A 5,010-nucleotide genomic window follows, 5' to 3' on the forward strand; every position below is an offset into this window, starting at 1 on the left:
TTTTTTAAGAGACAAATATGTAGAATTAAGAAGGAAATGATTGAGCAGTGGTGGCACACGCCTTTAATCCCAGCACATGGGAGACAGAGGCAGGCGGGTTTCTGAGTTCAAGGCCAGCCTGGTCTACAGAGCTAATTCCAGGACAGCCAGAGCTACACAGAGAAACTATGTCTCAAAAAAACAAAAACAAAAACAAAAACAAACAAACAAAACAAAAAACAAAACAAAAACAAATAAGAACAATAAAAAACAAACACAAAAAAAGAGAAGGAAATGATGTAGGGGTACTTAAAGTCCCATTCATAGAAACATTCAAATCAGGAAAAAATTGTTTTAGCATCATATAGACATGATATAAGCTCATGTCAAACATATGGCAGGTTGTATTAGTATCACAAAATGTAGACACATTTCAAATTTTGACTTAACTTCTAAGCATAAAATAACATCAAAGGAATCTTCCCTGCCAATGTAACACAAAATCTTGTACAATTCTAAAAAAACAAAAAACAAAAGGTCAACGGCATTTGAAACTACAAAGTAAAGTATGATTTTCCCCTTTCTTTATATTTTTCATCTTTATTGAAAATGGATTCTTCTGTCATGTAATACAACCTCCCACAGTTTCCACACCATCCTTCCCTCCAAGCTTTCACTTGCTTCCCCTCTCTCTCATATCTACTCCCTATCCATTTCTTCATAAAATATCAGGTCTCCAAGAGATGATTCCCAAACAAGACAAAATATGATTCAATAGAAAAAGGCAAAAGCCTCAACAAGGCAAACCAATAGAAAGAAAGGAGTCTTAAGAACAGGCAAAAGAGAGCACTGACTGCTCTTTTGATACATATGCAGCTAGAGACAAGAGCTCCGGGGCACTATCAGATTGAGGTGATATTAATTTAATTGTTAAAAAACAGAAACTCTATGATGAAAATCACTTAATCCAAGTTTCATCATGAGTCTCCTGTGATATGAATCTATAATAAAAGGAAGTATTTTTTCAAAAGACAAGAAGAAAATTAAGCTACACATCACATGGAAAAGAAGGATTTATGCTACTTAAGAGAGGCCTTATATAACATACTGTTGGGATTAGCTAGCAAAATCTCATATCTTTAAAGAAGAAAATTGCATTTAAGAATCCATGTTGAGGAATATAGACAAGAAGTATGTGGATTATTAAGTATATCCAAAACAAACAGTATCATTCAAATGAAACATTTATATACAAACTTCAAATGAATAAATGGGATATCAAATTGGAATTTGGGGAAAAATGTAATAGAAAACTGTATAAAATTAAAGAGAGCATCAGTAAAGTAAAGTCAACAGAAACTATGAGAAGCAAATATACAAAGACAAATATGAAAAAAATCAGAGGACCTGAGTGCTATGAGACACACAGAACTGTGAATTCTAATGTAACTGAAATTCCAACAGGAAATCAAAATAACCCACCATAGTAAAATATCCCAAAGGGTTGTAATATATCAAGATAAGAACTTTCTGCATTCAGAATATATATAGAATACCAGCAAAAAGTAAAACTGTGAAAAAATATACAGCAATTCATGAGCTTCAGGAAAATATTAAGTGAGATCACAACAAAAATATATAGGTTAGGTGGAAAGGGAGAGCCGAGGGGGAGGAAACAACGGGACAGTATCAGGAACTGGAGAGGATGTGAGAGAGGTATAGAGGGTCAGGAAATTGAAGAAAAATGTGTAGCAGTAGGGATGAGGAACTGGGGATAGCCACTGGAGGGTCCCAGACACCAGAGAGACGTGATCCTCCCAGGATCCAACCGGGATGACTTTAGCCTAAATGAGCAGAGAAGGGGGAAATAGAACCTGTAGAGACCACCTCCAGTAGATAGGCACGGTCCCTAGTCTAGAGATGGTGCCACCCACCCATCTCAAAGTTTTTAACATAGGAATGTTCCTGTATAAAGGGCAAACAAGGACAAAAAATGGAATGAGAATGAAAGAAGGGACAACCGGAGACTGACCCACCTGAGGATCCATCATGTATGCAGACACCAAACCCAAACTGTTGCCTAGGTCAAAGAGGCGCTTGCTGACAGGAACCTGGTGTGGCGGTTCCTTGGGAGGTCAGGCCAGCAACTGTCCAATGCAGATGTAGATGCCTGGAGCCAACCATCAGACTGAGTTCAGGGAACATAGTGGGAGCTGGCAGAGGACTGAAGGAGCAGAGGGGGATTGCAACCCCATTGGAAGAACATTGCAGTCTCATCTGACCACCCAGTTCTCCCAGAGTCTAGACAGCCAACCAAAGAGTATGCCTGCAGAGATGCATGGCTCCAGATACATACATGGCAGAGGAAGGCCTTTCCTGACAGCAATTCAAGGGGAGGCCCTTGGTCCTAAGGAGGTTTGATGCCCCAGTGTAGGGGGATGCTGGATCAGGCAGGTGGGAGAGTGTGGGTGGGTGGGTAAGTACCCTCATACAGGCAAAGTGGAGGGCAGATATAGGATGTGGAGTGGGTGGAGGAGTTACTGCATAGTGGGATATCATGGAATGGGTTGTTGGTGTAGGTGATAACCAGGAAGTGGGATATCATTTGAGATGTAAACCAATCGAACGATTAATAAAAAAATGATGAAAGTATATGGAAAACCTATAGTCAACTATTGATGAATTGCCTTACGTTGAATGGGATACCCACAGGTGGAAGCAAGATTTGTAGGAAGGAAGGGTCAATGAAAGTTATAAAAGAAAATAAATTCTTAACTTCTTAAAACAATTTAAAATCATGTAGATCATTAGGAGTTGATTTTAGCACAATATTGTCACATTTGTATATATGTGCACCATGCTGTTAAGTGATTATTACAAAGAAGTCGACTTAAACAATTTTACATGATCATATATTTTAAAATCAGGTTTATTGATTGTAAACGCAGTCATTTGTCATCTCTAAAATAACTACTACAAATATTTATTCAGAGGTAGAGGTGAAAGAATTGACAGGACAAGGAATCTAAACTATCCATTTACTTACATAAAGTAAGGAGAGGAAAGGGAGAAGACAGCCAGTGAGACATATCTAAAAAATATTTCTAGATCTGCTCTTATTCACCTTAAAATTTTTATAGCACATAGAAAGTACTACTATTTTTATATTTTCACAGTTAACTTTCTAAAAGAATTCTGTGTACTACATTTTAAAATGTAATGCTCTGTTGGCAGTGACTTGAGTGTTTAAGTATTTAGGTCTTGTATGTTAGTCAGCACTTACGCAGTAGTTACACATTCCAGGCATCCCACCTTTTAGTAGAAGTGCATGATAATAATAAAATAAAAAAAATAGTATCTTACTGTTAAAATGGGCACTTGCATTTTTTAAGGCACTTGAAGAGAGGCAAAATCATTCTAAATTAGATGAACTTCCAGTTAAGTCCACTTTCGTGTTTGCTTTTTCATTCTTAGTGTTATTTTATGATTCACATATGCGTGATTATATAATAAAGTGACTTCAAAATGTAAAGCGCACAAAGATGGCAGGCTACTAGACTTAGTGAATACATAATAGAAAATATAAAAACTGAAGGCATTGCGGTGCATTTTTCTGGTACAAAACTCAATTTTCTCCTGAGATGTATGAGGGCTCATGGTGGAGACATATAAAATGCTTCCAAACTTATGTATTGAATTTTATTCTTTTCAGCACAGTAGAGAGGCTTTCTAGTGAGAAAATGTGAAAGTTAATAATCTCAGTTTCAATACACCCTGTGGGTTTCCAATTCTCTGTTACTTTAGCCAACTTGATTTCTAAACAAGAAGAAAATTGACTCTACATTGGTTCTACGGGGAGAAAAGCAAATGCATATGAGATATGATGTATGATATGATGTATGGCCACAGACTGAGCTCCCCAGTCTTTTTGTATTATTTTCTTAGAAATAAGTAATTGAAAAATTCTCAAAGTATATCCAGGGATTAGTGGACTTTATTCTTTTTGTTGTTCTTAATTAGTATTCTACTTCTTACATAGAGTCAATGTGTATTTCTGAAATTTTCTTAGGGACTTTTGGGTATGGATCTTGGCTTATGTTAAGTAACCAGTTGCATGTAAAATGTTTGTACACTTCCAAAATTTTACTTGGCATTGATCTGTTTTTCAGAGTGAGGGCATGGCACACACCTCTTTGCTTATTTTTTCCAAGTACATTATTTCTAACCCTTCCCCAATAAGGATTTGCACAAGTGCTCTCATAACTACCTTAGACCTGCACAAAAATTTGCTCAGCTGTAGAATATAGCATACACGAGGCACACACTTTTTAAATCCCTGAGTTTTGTGGCAAGTCCTAGATGCCAAAACTGATTTTACTATTCCTTACCTTGTGATGTAATAGCAGACTCATGTGGATCTATAAAATTACTAACTCTCCAATTTGCTAAGCATCTGGAATTATTACCTATGAAGCAGCTACAAAGAGAACAAAGCATCATTCTTTTTTTTTTTAATTTTTTTTTAAAATCATGTTCCCAACCGGTAGTAGCATATGAAAAACCTCATGGGAATTTTTCTTTATGGTCACGTCCACGCAAATGAGAAACTGCATTCTAAAATCCTTGGTGATGACCATTATAAAAATAAGTAACATGGCTTCAAATGCCCCCTACTTGCCTTTCTTATCTGTCCTTGGTTTAAAGATAGTCATTGACCACTTCTAAGGTTTTGTTGTTGTTGTTTGGTTTTTTTGTCGTTGTTTGTTTGTTTGCTTTGTTTTCTTTTTGTTTTGTTTTTTTTTATTTTGAGACAGGGTTTCTCTGTATATTCCTGGCTGTCCTGAAACTCACTCTGTGGACCAGGCTGGCCTCGAACTCAGAAATCCCCCTGCCTCTGCCTCCCAAGTGCTGGGATTACAGGCATGCGCCACCACTGCCCGGCAACTTCTAAGTTCTTAACCTATGGGAGGAAATTTGTTTCAAAGAATTATAAATTTCTACAAAAGGTTTATTTTGAGTGCTAAAACTAGG

General features: G+C 36.8%; 1 pseudogene; it reads right to left on the bottom strand.

Moving 5' to 3' along the window:
• Positions 1–4,507: 4,507 nt before the first annotated feature.
• Positions 4,508–4,615, bottom strand: Gm22459 (annotated as a pseudogene).
• Positions 4,616–5,010: the final 395 nt, after the last annotated feature.

Source organism: Mus musculus, chromosome 16 (assembly GCF_000001635.26).
Source record: "Mus musculus strain C57BL/6J chromosome 16, GRCm38.p6 C57BL/6J".
Lineage (NCBI taxonomy): Eukaryota > Metazoa > Chordata > Mammalia > Rodentia > Muridae > Mus > Mus musculus.